General features: G+C 49.1%; 1 long non-coding RNA gene across 1 annotated transcript; it reads right to left on the bottom strand.

Annotated features, from left to right (window-relative positions):
- Positions 1-6,154: 6,154 nt before the first annotated feature.
- Positions 6,155-15,769, bottom strand: LOC123521077. The gene is made up of 3 exons (XR_006679568.1): positions 15,625-15,769; positions 14,535-14,738; positions 6,155-6,321 (listed from the first exon to the last, which is right to left on the bottom strand). It is a non-coding gene; the product is annotated as an uncharacterized LOC123521077 (long non-coding RNA).
- Positions 15,770-16,779: the final 1,010 nt, after the last annotated feature.

The following is a 16,779-nucleotide window of genomic DNA, read 5'->3' as shown; positions in this document are numbered from 1 at the left end:
GGGATAGCCAACAGAAAAGTGGGTGAAGGGAGACCTCAGACAGTGCAGGATATGACAAAATAATAATTTATAAATTACCAAGGGTTCATGAGGGAGGGGGAAGTGGGCAGGGAGGAAAGGGAAAAAATGAGGAGCTGATGCCGGGGGCTTAAGTGGAGAGGAAATGTTTTGAGAATGATGAGGACAATGAATGTACAAATGTGCTTTACACAATTGATGTATGTATGGATTGTGATGAGTTGTATGAGCCCCTAATAAAATGATTAAAAAACAAAAACAAAAAAAACAATGAGTTCAAGCAGAAGAACAGTTGTGAAGATGGAGCAGGGTCGGGCACTGATTCATCCTGTTGTACGTAGCGCACTAGGAGTTGGAACTGACTCAAGAGCACCTAACAACAACAACAAACCTCCCTTGCAGGAGACCCAGGTTCAATCCCTGGCACATACAGCCCATACATAGCCTCCGTGGCAGTTACATAATCTCACCTTGAGCAAAGGAGTGGAGTCTAGACTGCCAATCAGGCCATAGCCAATGAGGCCTCAGTGTGGGCATGGCATTCTCCTGAGGATTCTTGGAACTCCTGCCTTCCTCCTTGAGGTGGGACACACATTCTCTCTGCTTGACATTCCTGCTGACAAGCCACATGCTGATGGCAGTCAAAGCCTTATTGCTAGAGGAGCCGCATGGAGACCCACACCAGCACTGAGATGCTTCCACCACCAAAGGATCCACAAGACCTTCCACCCACTGGCCTGTGATCTTCCTGCATTTTGTGCCATTGCATATGTAGTGTGAGTCTGAAGAGGGCTTTATAGATTGGTATCAGACATATAGGCTAATATAGGACTTGTGGACTTGATCTGGACAGGGCTGGGATGTTTTCTTAACATACAATTACTCTTCGATATAAAGTTCTATCTTACACATATATGCGTACCTCTGGATTTGTTTCTCTAGTCAACCACAACCTCTTATCTACTTGCCACTGAAGGCTTGCCTGTTGCTGTGATGATCAGCACATTTCCGCGAGTTTTCAGAGTCAGCCAGATGAGGAAAAAATGCCTGGTGACCTACGTCTGGAAATTTGAGGAAAACCCTGTGGGCCACAGCATGAGGACAGTGTAGGATCAGGCAGCATTTGGTTCCAAAGTGCATGGGGTCACCATGAGTGGCGGTGGAGGGAGGGTTGACCCAACAGTAGCTACCCACTACCACCACCAAAGTCCCTGGGGTTCACACTAATTTCATCACTAGGTGTGAGGCTCGTGTCTCCTTCACTAACAGGACCAGCTGTCCCAGTGTGGGGTTCCATCCACCAGCCCCTCCTCTCCATCAGAGAAGCTCCCCTGGATCACCTAGCACCACCCCCACTTCCAGGCAGAGCCCCTCACAGCCCCTCATCGGCGCTTCCTTCTCCTTGCTCCTTTATCTCTGCACCTTTGAGCGGGGCGGCTACAAATTCTGCGGCTTGGAGGATCTGAAACCCATCTTAAGCTCCCCCCACTGGGATACGTGATGGCCCACCTACCACAGAGAAATGTGTGAACATCCAGCTGCTTTGGGTGTTGAACAGTCAGGGAAAGGAACATTTGCAATGGCAACCAGATGGTGAAGAATCCACCATTTTAATTTCCCTCACAATCTCCTCCTTGAGCAGCGATGGATAGACAGGCTTCCTGTGTCGGAGGGCTTGCCATCCTGGGGGAGAGTGAAAGACGAGAAGCAAGAGCTGCCTCCTGCCCCCCCCCCATGTGCTCAGCTCTAAATGACAGCCAGGTGCCACCCACCCATGGGGGAAGGGTCATATAGGCCAATGGGTCAGCCCCTGCTGGGAAGAACTGGGCAGTCATTCCCCCAAGGGGACAAGAGAGTCATCCGCGCGCAATGGGAAGTAACACGTTCATCCGATATCATGGAGGTTCAGCAGGGCTGCAGGAAGCTGGCAGGCTTGGAAAGGCTCCCTGGGAAAGAGAAGGCTGGCTCAGGGTGGGGTGCAGCATGGGTGCCAGGCTAGCTAACGCAGAGATGCAAGGATGAGAGGAAATGGCAGATGGAGGCAATCCGGGGGGCTTAAAGGGATTAACTACTGTCTGCCGGGTACTGCCTACTTCAGTATGCAAAGACACAAACTGTACTCTCTGGACTTCATGTGCGCATCCCCGTGGTATGTGCTCTCAGTAGGCTTTGGCCCCCTTACAAGTAACAGAAAAATCTAAAATAATACTAACAGGAGCCACACAATTGCTTCTCTCCCACATTCGTGAAGGCCAAGGGTTGGGAGGTCCTTCCGGGGAACCGGGGACCCAGCTTGCTTCTGTCCAGTTGTTCAGCTGATGGGGTGTCCATTTCTAAAGTTTCTTCCTGACCCAAGAGGGCTCCTGTAGCTCCAGCCATCACACCCCTGTCCAGTCAGCAACAAGGGGCAAAGAGAGGCATCTAGCATTTAAAGACGTTGCCTAAATGTCCCCTAGCCCACTCGTGTTTATATGCTATTTGCTGCCAACACGTGGTCACGCAAGCACAGTGCGAGGCAGGCGACAAATGCAGTCTTTTTTCCCAGGAGGTCCTGTTGTGGGGGCCATAGCAACCTTCTGTCTAACCGAATGAAACATGGCCCAGGCCTGCGCCATCCTCAAATTGTTCTTAGGCTTCAGCAGGCTGTTGCAGGCACTGTGTCCATCCATCTCATCCAGGTCTTCCTCTTTCTCCCTGACCTTCCACTTTCCCAAGCATCATGTCCTTCTCCAGGGATCGGTGCCGGCCCACCACACGCCCTCAGCGTAGCAGATGAAGTCTCGCTGTGCTTTTTAAGGAGCATTCTGGCTGTGCTTCTTCCGAGACAGACCTGGCCCTTTCCCTGACAGTTCGTGGTACCTGCTATACTCTTTGCCCCGAGAAGAACGCCAAATGCACCCATTCTCTTCTGGCCTTCCTTCCTCACTGTTCAACCTGGCTGGCATACTTGTATTGTTAGGTAGCTAGAGGTAGGGGGCTGTCCCTCCTAAGCCTGTCCAGGCCATTCTGGAGAAGGTAGGAAGGGAATCAGGCGAGCACGAGCCACCCATGAACACCCCCGAACTAGGCATGCTCTAATTCAGGACCCCGAGCCAGGGCGGTCCAAACGAGGCCTAGGCTTATGACCCCACCCAGGTAGGCTTAATTCAGCCAATGGGGTGAACCAGTACCTTCAACCATGCCTCCCCAGCCAGAGGTTTGAAATACCCCGGCAGCGGGAAGGCCAGCCTCTTTTTACCCCACTCCTGGTCAGTGCCAGGTCGGAGGGGACTCTCTCTCTTCTCTTTGTACCCGACTCCAGCCCCTGCTCGTGCCTCGCTGCAATCCCTCCAGCCTCAGTTCCACACGCGTGAGTGTGCTCTTCCAGGAGGTTGCTCTGGTCTAGTTGGGAGCCCCAGGGCGGCTACGGCACGCTTTGGCACACTTCCCTGAAGTAGCGTGTACGCTTTTTGAGACTATAAAACCTCAAACTTTTCCCGTCCTTCATCAAAAGCCACTTGGATCACAAACGGGCTTAGGCTTGAATTCTTTCTCCTGTGAAGCTAAGAAGCGAGGCATTACCCACGCCAGAAACCTTACAGTGTGATGTCGGTGAAAGCCTGGCCTGACCCAGGTGCACCTAAGTCCTCCAAGTGACACAGCTGCTTTCCAACCCTCAAAAGGGATCTTTTGCCACAGACCTGCCCCATCAACCCTTTGCTCTCGTGATGACCTATCCCGTGGATGTTGATTGTGGAGCCAAGTACAATGAGCACCTAGGTAGCATCCCTCTCCTCTCGATGTAACAGGACGTTAGGTATTGGTTCCATGGGGCAGAGATCCGTTTCTTTACGATGAGGCGCCATCCACCTGAAGCCTGTGGTCTTTGATCTCATCAGTAAGAGCTTCAAGTCCTCTTCACTTTGACAAGCAAGACTGTATCGTTTGCATACATTGTGAGAGGCTGCTTCCAATCCGGATGCCACATTCATCTTGGTATGATCTAGCTTCTCGGCTGTGGTGAACTGAGGAACTGGATGAGAATAGCAAGATATCAAGCAGCTCCATCATCCATGCTCTTAAATACGGTCTGGAAAGCTGACTCCGAGGGGGAAGACCCTCACGGTGATGAGATATAAATGAAACTTAGTACATATGCTCATGACGGAACACAGTCCCTCCAATAACCCCCCATAAAGGAATGGTTATGAAGGTGCTCTTATACAGGATGAATCATTCTTGTGTCTGGCTATTCCCTGTGGCTGAAATGTATCTGTAGATAAGAGCAATCGGGTTGATACCCTGACCCACCATAAAATGTAGCAAAATCTGTAGCAAACTCTGTTTTGACATCTCTTGTTGATAGGGATCATAGATTGCTCCCCTGGGGAGGGCTCAGGGACCTTCGAGGTCAACTAGTACTAGATCAAGATGATAACTCATCTCATTGCTGGGTTATTATGTGACCCGCGTGTGATATTACCCACCGACTATGTCATATGTTTTCTGTATGACATGCATGCCTTATGAAACATCTGTAGGCCCCATTATATGATGGGGTTATCCCCAAAAAAACAGATGTGATGTGAGGGGGATAGTGCATTTGAAGTTTGTTCTACCAGATCAGACTGTTAATCAAGCTTTCTATGTAGAAGTTCTGAAAAGATTGCAAAACAGTGTCTGACCAGAAAGGCCTGTTTTGTGGCAGACCGAGGACTGGTTTTGCCACCATGACAATGCACCTGCTCACGCAGCCATCTCAGTGCACCAGTTTTTGGCAAAACAAACAAACCAGCATGCCTCTCTTGCTCCATTTACCTTACTCACCTGACCTCACTCCGTGAGACGTCTTTTTGTTTCTGCGAGTGAAGAGGAACATGAAAGGACAGCGATTTGATGAAGCAGAGGAGGTGAAGAAAAAAAATGAGGGAGGTGCTGTCAGCCATCCAAACAGAGGAGTTTGAAAAATGTTTCCAAGAATGGAATCGCAGATTTGACAAATGTATTAAGTTGTAATGGAGAGTACGTTGAAGGTGGTAAGGTTTTTTTTTTTTTTTAATTAAATACATAGCTTTGAAAAAACATTCAGGTCTTTGGAGGTACCGCTTGTTTATACCCATTGGAAAATACATTTACACTCTTGGTCCTGATATAGGGATGAGGACCCCTGCTGTCTCTCTGTATGTCTGTCTGTCTTTATCCTTTTCCACAATTGCAAAGTCCCTCCTGAGGACCCGTGTGAGTGTTAGGGACCCCCTCACCTGATTATTTGCTTAGCATACAGACTGCACAGGTATGGTGCAAGGACATAACCCTGACACACACCTTGCCTGGTGTTAAATCATGCAGTATTCTCTGGTTCTGTTGGAAAGACTGTCTCTTGGATTATGAGCAGGATTCACATGGGCACAATGAAGTGTCCTGGAATTCCCATTCTTCCCAATGTTATCTCTAATTTGTTAGGATTCACACAGTCATTGCCTTTGCTTAGTTAATAAAACACAGGTAAACATCTTTCTGGTATTCTCTGCTTTCAGCCAAGATCCATCTGACAGCAGCAATGATAAACCCTAGTTCTAAGTCCTCTTCTGAATCTGACTTGAATTTCTGGCAGTTTTCTATTGGTGTCTGCAGTAGTTACATCATCAGTTGTCAATGTGAGACTTAAGAGTGAAGGGGTGGAGTTTAACCTGTCAATCAGGTTGCAGCTTGATGACCTCATTTGGAGGTGCTAATGAGATAAATAACTCACTGGAGGCAGGATGCATGCTCACTCCATGCGACATATTTTCATTGACAAGACACATGGAGCTACCCTAAACCTTTGGAGCCGGAGGAGCCACGTGGAGACCACTGCCAGTGCTGAGATGCTTGCACCACCACTGGATCCACAAGACCTTCCACCCACTGGCCTGTGATCTTCCTGCATTCAGCGTTATTGCATGTGTTTCTTGAGTCTGAAGAGAACTTTATAGCTTAGTATCGGACATATGGGCTAGTGTCAGACGTATGGACTTGATCTAGACTGGGCTGGGCTAATTTTCTCAATATTCAACTACTCTTGTCTATAAAGCTCTTTCTTATACACATAAGAGTGTCTACAAATTTGTTTCTATAGTCAACACAGACAAACACAAGTTCCTGTTGCAATCGTTTTTAAATTACCTTCTTCAGAAGTGTACTAGTGACATTATTGAATCATGTCAGCCTTCCGTTGGATCATCTTTCTCTGGAATGGATTTTGTCCGGGCAGTTTGCCAGGTTCCTATCTTCCAGATTTCTTGGCACAGACGAGAGAGCATCTATCTGCAGCACTGCATCCGGCTGTGGAAACATTTCAACAGGTACTTTTTCAATTTCTGAGACCGTGCTTTTAGTCAATGCCTTCAGAGTACCTTGGACTTCTTCCTTCGATTCCATTACTCCATAATCTGATGCTAGCTCCTGAAATGGCTGGATGCTAATTGGTGCATCCCCATCCAGATAAAAGCCAAAAAACAAGCTTAGCACCCTCAGTCGAAGCCGACTCATAGCAGCCCCATAGGACAGGGTAGAACAGCCCCTGTGAGATTCCGAGACTGCAAGGTGTGTGTGTGTGTGTGTGTGTGTGTGTGTGTGTGAATGTACAGTCACAATTCTGTGAATGTATTCAGGCAGTGATAGATCTCAGTAACTAAGAATCCAGAAATAAACCCTTTACATTTATGGTCTATTGCATTAGAACAAGGTTAGCAAGGTAATTTTCTGGGGACATCATTGTCCTTTCAACAAAGGGTGATGGGAAAGAGGGATATTAACATGTAACAGTCGGAGCGTTACCTCACACCAAATACAGAAAATAATTCAAAATGCATGATTAAAGAAGGAAAACCTTTTTTTCTCTTCCTCTTCCCCCCACCCCAACAGTTTTGTTGTTGGCAGATAATTCACAAATCATAAATTCAATGGTTCAGTCCTGTCAAGAAGAGCTGTACAATCACCACCACAATCAGTTGTAGAACACTTTCTTCCTTCTCGTACCCATCGTTCTTAGCTCCCCAATTCCCCCCAGCCTCCCCTGCCATGCCCTTGAGGAATATAACTCTTTATGGGAGCAGAAAGCCCCACCTTTCTCCTGGAGAGCAGCTGGTGGTTTCGAATGGCTGACCTTGCAGTTAGCAGCCCAACACACAACCCCTGCTATCACCCAGCACCTTACACCCAGAGGGAAGGTGTGACTTCTTTCATGGCCCAGGAGGAGAGGATGGTCAGGGAGAGGTGCTGCAGGCTTGGCCCCGGCCTGACCACTGACACCTCCTCGCAGGGGATCCTCTCCTTGGGGAATGTGAACCTCCTCCGTCTGAAACAAGGTTTCTGTTTTTACGATTTTTGCAACAAAATAAAATGTCTTTCATACTGACTTCTTTGTAAATGACAGCAGGGGTGGGTGGGTAATATAATTAACCACATTTGCATTTTAGAAAGTATGGCATTAAATGTGCTTTTACTACACATAAGACACACATCTTGACAAGCCCTTCAGCAGCACGTGGTGAGGTTTATGCAGGATACCAGGAAATGAGAGGTGACCTCATTAAAACACTGCTGTCAACCAAAGGAATCCGCTTCACACTCCTTACTTGGAAATGTGTGAAAATAATTTGACATCGTCAAAGCCAACTGAGAAAAAGTTACTGTGAACCATCTCTCCTTCTATTTTTATTTTTATATATTGAGAACCCACTACTGGTCGGTCCATTTGTCGTACTGTGGTGGCTTGTGTGTGCCTGTGATGCTGGCAGCTAGGTCACTGGTGTTTCAAATGCCAGCAGGGTCGCCCAACGTGGACAGGTTTCAGCAGAGCTTCCAGACTAAGCACAGACAACAGAGAAGGAATCAGCTGCCCACTTCAGAGGAAGGAGCCACTGAAAACCTTAGGCATAGCTTTGAACTAGTCCAGACACTGAAGGTCCGATGGATGGGAGCAGGAGATTGTCTGAGACAGTGACGGAGGACGGGCCCCTCGGGTCAGAGGGCACTGGAAATGTGACTGAGGGGGAGCTGCTCTCTCAGAGTGGAGCAGACCATGGTGGCCTGAGATGGGAGTGGAACTTTGGGATCTTCGTTTGCTGATAAGGGATGACTTGAGGGAAGAAGAAACAGCTGCAAAAGTTTGCTAATGATCTTGGAATGTGGGAAGTATGAATGTAGAAAAACTGGAAGTGGTCAAAGATGAAATTGAATGCATGAAGATCGATAGCCGGGCACTAGTGGTGCCCGGGTATTGGACTGGTATTGGCCATTTTGAATCAGAAAATGGACTGGTATTGGCGCCTTTGGATCAGAAAGTTATATGATTTACTATGACACAATCAAGAGGAATGGTGTTTGCATTCATTGTTAAAACAGAAATTTCAAATCAATCTTGAAGTATAATGCTGCCTGTGATAGGATTATTTTTAACTGTCTTCGAAGAAATTTGGTCAGTACAATTATTATTCAAATTTATGGGCCAACTACAAAAGCTAGTTGAAGAAATTCAAGAATTCTACCAACATCGTCAGCCTGAAATTGATCAAACATGCAATCAAGATGCACTGATGATTCTTGGCGATTGGAACGCAAAAGTTGGAAACAAAGAGGAAGGGACAGTAGTTGGAAAACATGGACTTGGTGATAGAAACGAAGCAGGAGATGTCATGATAGAATTTTGCAAGACCCATGACTTGCTCATTGAGAATACCTTTTTTAAACAATACAAAAGGCAGTGACCCTGCTGGCATACACATGGACGTCCTCAGATGGCGTACACGGAAATCAAGTTGACAACATCTGTGGAAAGACACGAGGGAGCAGCTCAAGATCTGCAGCTAAAACCAGGCCAGGGTCTGACTGTGGAACAGCCCATCAGTCATTCATATGTAAGTTCAGGTTGAAGCTAAAGAAAAATAAAATAAGACCACAAGAACCGAAACACAACCTTGACTCTATCCCACCTGAATGTTCAGAACATCTCAAAAGCAGGTTTGCTGCCTTGAACACCCATGACAGAAGACATGATGAACTGTAGAAGGACATCAATTATGCCTTTTTGCTATTTTCATCATTCATGAAGAAAGCAATCAGTCATAAAAAAGACAGGAAAGAAATACAGGATCAAAGTGGATGTCAGAAGACTCGGGAACTTGCTCTTAATCGTAGAATGGCTAAGGCACATGGAGGAAATGATGAAGTCGAAGAGCTGAATAGAACATTTCAAAGGGCAGCTCGAGAAGACAAAGCCAAATATTATAACGAAATGTGTGAAGACCTAGAGTTAGAAAATTAAAAAGGAAGAAGGCACTGAAGATATCTGAAACTGAGGGAACTCAAGAAAAATTCAAACCTCGAGTTGCAATATTGAAAGATTCTATGGGCAAAATACTGGATGACGCAGGAAGCATCACTAGAAGATGGAAAGAATACAGGGTTCCTGTACCAAAAAAGTCAACAGTGCACCATTTCAGGAGGTAACATATGAGCAAGAACCAATGGTGCTGAATCAAGACATTCACACCGCACTGAATGCAGTAACCGAAAACAAAGCTCCAGGAACCGATGGCATAGCAACGAAAATATTTCAACAAGCTGATGAAGCATTCGAAGCACTTACTAGTCTGTGCTAAGAAATTTGGAAGACAGCTACTTGGCCAATTGACTAGAAGAGATCCATATTTGTGCCCATTCCAAATAAAGCTCACACAGCAGAATGCTCAAACTCTATAACTCTATCATTGATATCACAAGCGAGTAAAATTTTGCTTAAGATCATCCAACAAGGGATTGCAACAGTACAGTGACAGGCAGCTGCCAGAGGTTCCTGCTGAATTCAGAAGAGGATGTGGAACACAGGATGTCATTCCTGATGCCAGATGGATCTTGGCTGAAAGCAGAGAACACCAAAAACATGTTTACTTGTGTTTTATTGACTATGCAAAGGCATTTGACTGTGTGGACCATAATAAACTGTGGATAACCTTGAGAAGAATGGGAATTCCAGAACAATTACTTGTGCTCACGGGGAACTTGCACATGGACCAAGTGCAAGGGAATACTGCCTGGTTTAAAATCAGGAAAAGTGTACAACAGGATTGTATCCTCTTGGTACACTTGCTCAATCTATCTGCTGAGCAAATCATCAGAGAAGCTGGATGATATGAAGAAGAGTGTGACATCAGGATTGGAGGAGGTGTTATTAACAATCTGCAATATGCAGATGGCACAGGTTTTGTTTTCTGAAAGTGAGGAGGACGTGGAGCACTTACTAAGGAAGACCAAGGTTTGCAACCTTCAGTATGGATTACAACTCAGTGTAAAAAAGACCAAAATCTTCACAACTGGACCAGTATTTAACATCATGATAAATAGAGAAAAGGTTGAAGTTGTCAAGGATTTTGTCTTGCTTGGATCCACAATCAATGCTCCTGGAAGCAGCAGTCAAGAGATCAAAAGATGTATTTCCTTAGGTAAATGTGCTGCGCAAGACCTCCTTAGAGTGTGGAAGAACAAAGATGCTACTTGGAGGACTAAGGTGTGCCTGACCCAAGCCGAGGTATTCTCCATTGCATCATGTGCCTGTGAATGTTAGGCATTCAATAAGGAAGACGGAGTAAGAACAATGTATTTGAATTGTGGTGCTGGAAAAGAATATTGAGAGAACCATAAACAGTAAAAAGACAAACCTATCTGTCGTGGAAGAAGTAAGGCCAGAATGCTCCTTCGAGGCAAGGATGGCAAGACTTCATCTTACATCCTTTGGACGGGTTGTCAGGAGAGACCAGTCCCTGGAGAAGGACATGATGCTTGGTGAAGTGGAGGGGCTGAGAAAAGAGGAAGGCCCTCAACAAAGTGAAATGACACAGTGGCTTCATCCACAGGCTCGGGCATGGCAACTGTGAGGGAGGCCTGGGACTGCGCAGTGTTCTGTTTTGTGTGGGGTTGCAATGGGTTGGAACCGACTCAATGAAAACTAACACTTGTCGAGGGTTTTATTTACTTGGATCTCCGATCAACCTCCATGGAAGCAGCACTTAAAAAATTGAATGATGTCTTGCATTAGGCAAACCTGTTGCAGTAGATCTCACTAAAGAGTTAACAAGCAAACACATCACTTTGGGGCGAAAGGTGTGCCTGTCCCGAGCCAAGGTGTGTTCAGTCACCTCGATGCAAGTGAATAAGGAACCTTAGAGACGCAATGATACGGCTCTTGTACAGGACCAGCGAAGAAGACGGAAAGTACCGTGGACGGCCAGAAGAACAAACAAACCTGTCTTGGAAGACTACGATCAAATGCGCCTTAGAAGCAAGGATGGTGAGACCTCGTCTCATGAGATTTGGACATGGCATCAGGAGAAGCCAGTCTTTGGAAAAGGACATCGCACTTGGTAAAGCAGAGGAGCATTGAACAAGACAGAGACCTTCAACTGCATGGATCGACAGAGTGGCTGCAACCACGGGCCCAAACATAACAAGTGTGAGCCTGGTGCTGGACCGGTGTTGTTTCAGTCTGTTGTACATGGGCCTGCTATGAATCAAAACGGACTTGACCCAGCTAACAATGACAAAATGTAGAGTAAAAGCTCCCAGTGGCTTTAAAATCAACCCTGGAAGTGAAGACCAAAAATAAAACAAACAAACAAGTAGAGGAAAATATCCCTTCTTGTCTTATAAATAACTGTAAACCAAACAAACCCAAAATAACCAGTCCCACAGGAACAATCTAGGCACCCTGTGTTCTAGATTCACACGGAATAGAGGAAACCATTCTCCGAGGATCAACCCTCTCAAAACAGAAACCAGACAAGAAACCTCAAGGGACACAGCTCATTCATGCAGAACACTGCCAACTGCCCACACGAGCTCTGGAGGTCTTCATCCAAGAAGGTTTCTGGGGAAGCCCCAGGCTCTGCCCTCACTCTGGACAGTCCCCATGAAGCCTGGCCAGCTCGCTCAGCTGTGCCCCCATCATGTGCCTGGGCCTTAGTTCCGTCATTACTGGTGACATTTCCAAAACAAAGAACCAATTTTTCTCAATGATGAGTTCAAGCATTTCCCTTCTTCCGGGAGAAAATGGACTATCACCTCTCATCTAAGAGATGCTGCTCTTCGTCCAGCCTTTAGAACCCGCTGCCAAGATAGTGTTCAAATGGGAGCCTCTGTGAACATAACCAGAGTGAGCCCTCAGCTCACTCTGCTCTTCTGAGCAGGAAGCACCCTCCTCATGGTGCCCCCACCTGACTGTCTGACGTCCTCACACAGGACACATCTGAACTTGTCTCCCATATCCCCAACAGGGGAGCCTGCCCTGTTAACTATCCGTCCTTCTCTGCAGGTATCAGCCCGAGCCAATCCCTACACACACAGTTATGCATGCTTTAGGAGCGAGGTGGGTCCACCTCAATTTCTTCTATTGGACTGATGCTCCACCTTTGGCCTGACTCTTCTCAAAAGCCATTGCCCTGGGTCCTAACGCCAATCCCTCATCTTGTCCCCTCTGTCCCTCCCTTCTTAGGTGCGAGGAAGGCAGCATCTGGGCTCTGGGCCCCCACCTCTGTGCTCTCTGAAGGCCATGGCAGCGTGGTCTCCACCACCACTGACTGGCCTTGGCGCTTGCCTGGCTGGTTCTCTCCCACAGGACAACTCCATGGACGCAGCCTCAGCAGTGCCACCACCGTGAGGCAGGCTCCACGGCTGGGCCTCCAGCTGAAGCCCTGCTACCTGGTACTGGCCTCCGGACAAGCCCAGATCCTGTGCCCAGCCCATGGCCCACGGCCCTTCCTCCAATGCTCCCTGGCCCACCTGGGGCTTCCCGTCATGCACTAGGCTCCCCTGCCACAACAGGGCACTGTCTCTGACTGCTCTCCCTCTCGTCCCTACAACAAATCCTTCTTCGACACCTACTGGCTCTGCTGAGTCATTCTGCTGTCTTAATTAATAGTCACTATTTTACCTTTCTGATATCTAATAAGAGTCTCTACTTGATCTCTCTGTTCTAATTACCATTGCGTTGTCTGCACAGAAACTCGCACACAACTCTCATGGTGAAAAAGGAAGTTGACAAGCTGTCGTGCCAGCGAGAAATGCAGTTTTCCAGGACATGCTACAGAGTTTTAGGTCTGCATTGGGAGTTTCAATCCAAAGGTATGCAACTCAAGGTCTGTGGGTCAGCAACCCCAGCTCCTTGAAGAAAATGGCTGGTGGCACCCCACTCCAGTAAACTTCAGCCCAAAAGCACTGTGCCTCACTTCCATAGGCCAGCCAGTCCAACTTCCCCAAGGCAGTGCTCAGAGGTACCCCACTTTGCAACCCAGCCTCCTGCACAAAAGTGCTTAGCTTTATCGCACTGTGAGGGGGGAGGTGCATCACTCTGCTCCAGGCTCTGGCTCCTGGTTCTGGTGCTGCTCCTCAGATGGCACAGCTGTCATCTGGATCCAGGAGGTCCAGTGCACAGGGATCTCAGGTCCGGAGGACACGCTCAACTCTTGGTTCATTTTATACACAGCAGGGTGCTTGTACACAATTAATCACAGGTCAATCCGTATCTTCTTCCACTTTCTTACCAGACCCATGAAGGGGAAGGTCATCAAGATAGGCTTCTCATAGCTGGAATAGCCTCGCTCATTAATTCACTGGTCCTGCATTGGGTCTCTCTCTCTCTCTCTCTCTCTCTCTTTCTCTCTCTCTCTCTCTCCCCTGGGTCAAGGTGGGGGTTCAGAGCCTTATCATTTTCTCTGGGAGAATTGCAGCTGCCTCTGAACTCCTGCCACACACTTGCCCTGTGAGCAGCCAGCAGCCAGACTGGCCAGAGGGTTTGAGCAGGACATGCAGAGGCTGTCCTCCAAGTTTAAGGTCACCAGATTTAAAGTGGGACATCGTTGACTGGGGGCAGGGGGTGGGGTGGGGGTTCTTGATTAAAAATTTGGTCTATATGGACCAAATAGTCCGTTCCCTAGCTTGTCGTGCATTCTTTCCAAAAATCGGGACTTTTTTAAAACGCCAAAAATCGGGACTGTCCCGCCAAAAGCAGGATGTCTGGTCACCTTATCCAAGCTGTGTCCTACCCCAGAGTGCACCTCCTTACTGGGGGTGGGAGGCAACATTGAGGGCAACCCAGTGCTGTCTGTGAGAGACCTGCAGTGACTCAGAGAGGAGGGGCACGTCCCATGACCACATGAGCGTAAGAAGGGAGCCAGGAGCTGACTCGGCTCCCTGCCCAGCTCCAGCCACCCTGTGCCCACCCCAGGCTCCCCTGAGCCTAGCTGGGGGACTTCCCAGATGGGTGGAAGGCAACCCTCCCTATTTCACCCCTGGCTGCCCACCCCCTCCTTCCTCTAAGGATCCACTTTGCCCAGCTCAGACTCCAACTTCCTAGCCCTGCTGGAGGCCATGTCTCAGGAAGCTCTTCAGCCTGGCTGGGCGGAGACTTCTGTTTGGAAAGCACTCAGCAGTGATACAAGAGGATTGCCTTCGCCTGCCAACAAGAGAACCCAACTAGAGGGGCTGAGACCATGAGTGCTTACTCTTGCCACATAACAGGAACTCTGGAGAAGGCGAAGGAGGGGCTGTGGCTGGTGGCAGTCCAATGGCATGCATCATCCCCAGAGGCTGCATTCTTCCCGTTTGGCCGGCCTCTGTCCTTGGGTGGCTGTCTTTCTTCTCCCTGCTTGCCAGCTCATGGTCACCGGACGTCCACTTGACTTCGAAGGGCCATGTACACATCCTGGCTAGGGAGGAGGAAGGGGAGGTGGGCAGAGGATCAGAGAGCATGCTGGCCAAGCATGTCCCTGTAGAGAAAGACTAATCAGGAGCCACTCCACTCTGCAACTGCCGTCTGAATCTCACTGGTGAGGCTGCCTCCCAGCACCACCGGGCTGGTCCCTGGGAAGCATCAAAGGAGAAGGCTGGGGGGCAGGGAGAACCCACCCAGGGGTTACTGTCTGAACCTCCCAGGTACTGAAGGGGTTCCATGGCACCCGGACAGGGTCTGTCTGCCTTTTCTCCAGGAACCAGCAGTGGTGCCCATGCACATATGTCTCCAGACTTCCATCACTGCATGTGCTGTGCGAGCGTGCAGAGGAATTTATGGACTCGTATTGGACTCAGGGGCTAATATCAGACTTATGGACTTGATGGCTAGGATGTTTTCTTAATCTATAATTACTCTTTGATATAAAGCTCTTTCTCTTTTTTTATTAAATCATTTTATTGGGAGCTCTAACAGAATAAAAAGAAAAAGCCAAAGCCACCTAAGTCCTTGTAGGTCCCCCACAAGTGAGCCATGCTTTGGCCCATGGTGCTTCTGGCCTTGGGCCAGGCTTCCCACAGCTGCTCCTGGTTAACAGAGGGAGTGGGAGTGCTCCAGCGGTCATTTCACTATGTGGTACAGAACGCTCCTTGGTGGCCTGCCCAGATCTGGCTCTGTCCACACAGCACTGTGAGCCTTGTGGGCCCAACCTTCCCTTCCCTTCACCTCTGCTTGGGGTCAAACCTGCACCCCTGTGAACCCCTGGTAAACCCAGATCCCTGCCCATGTCCTCACATACAGCCTGGTCAAGGCAAGCCACTAGAACTTGCTTCTGGGAAGACCCTGACACACACACCTGCACTTACTTTTCATCCTGCTCTGAGGGCCCCCACAAGCAGGACGCCCTCGGACTTTGCTCTCAGCCACAGCAAAATGAGATGTCGTTCATCTCATCAGGGGTGAAGGTGGTGTCCCACACAGCTGAGAGGTTCCTGTGTCTGGGACTTACTGGACCTTCAGATGCCTGGGACGCTGGAACTCCTGAGTTTGAGATCAGAGCTTAGCCTGGGGCATGAGTACACACACACACACACACACACACACACACACACACAGAATGCTGATGGACAGGCCAGATGCCCCCTGCCCGGAGAATTCCCATTCCTCCAGTGCTTGCACTATACTGCACTACAGAAAGCAGGCATTTTAGAGATGGGGAAACCGAGGTTCGGGTGGTGAGGCCCCCAGCCTAGCTCACACACAGGTGTGGTGGCCCCCTTGGAGCTCATCTCAGGGGTGTGGTCTTCACTGGCCGATTCAGGATGGAGACCACAGCAGAGCCAGCCTTACCTGATGTCCCCTCCCCACCATGCACTGCTGAGGTCCCAGGGGGCCTCTGTTAAGACTGACGTGGACCTGGTGGTCTGAGAAGAGCCTGTAGCCTGTGTGGACCCCATAAAGGAGCGGAACCTGCGGTCTGAGTGGACCTTGCCTTCAGAATGTGCTCCATGGTCTGAGTGGATCTAGAAGCCTGAGTCTCCCTGGCCAGAGTGGACTCTGATGTAGAGTACCCTGAGGTCTGAGTGATCCCTGGAATCTAAGTGGATTCCTTGGCCTGAGTGGACTTTGCCTTCAGCATGTGCTACGCGGCCTGAGTGAACCCTGCTGAGTAGACTTCATGGCCTCAGTGGTCTCTACCTTGGAAACACGCTGTGTAACATGAGTGGCCCCCGCGGTCTGAGTGGGCGCCAGGGGCCTAGGCGCAGGCTTGCCCGCGGGGGTCTTGGTGAGAACTGTTGCGGACAGGCGGCGGTGAAGTCACGCGGCCGGCGCTGGGCGAGCCCCTTCCCCTTCAAGGCCCGGTTTCCAAAGCCAGCTCCAGAACGCGGGGCGCCGGGCAGGCGAGCTGGCAGGGTGGTGAGCTGGGGCGGTCGCGGGGCGGTGGCCGAGTCCGCAGGCTCCGGGCTGGGCCACTGGGGCGGTCGTGGGCACACGCCCACCTCTCGGACCCCAGGCGGCGG

This window comes from Echinops telfairi, unplaced genomic scaffold (genome assembly GCF_000313985.2).
Source record: "Echinops telfairi isolate 266 unplaced genomic scaffold, ASM31398v2 ScPeMD7_7469;HRSCAF=8507_1, whole genome shotgun sequence".
In the NCBI taxonomy this organism is placed as follows: Eukaryota; Metazoa; Chordata; class Mammalia; order Afrosoricida; family Tenrecidae; genus Echinops; species Echinops telfairi.
The sequence above is the reverse complement of the archived record's forward strand: the minus strand, read 5'-3'. Positions and strand labels throughout refer to the sequence as shown.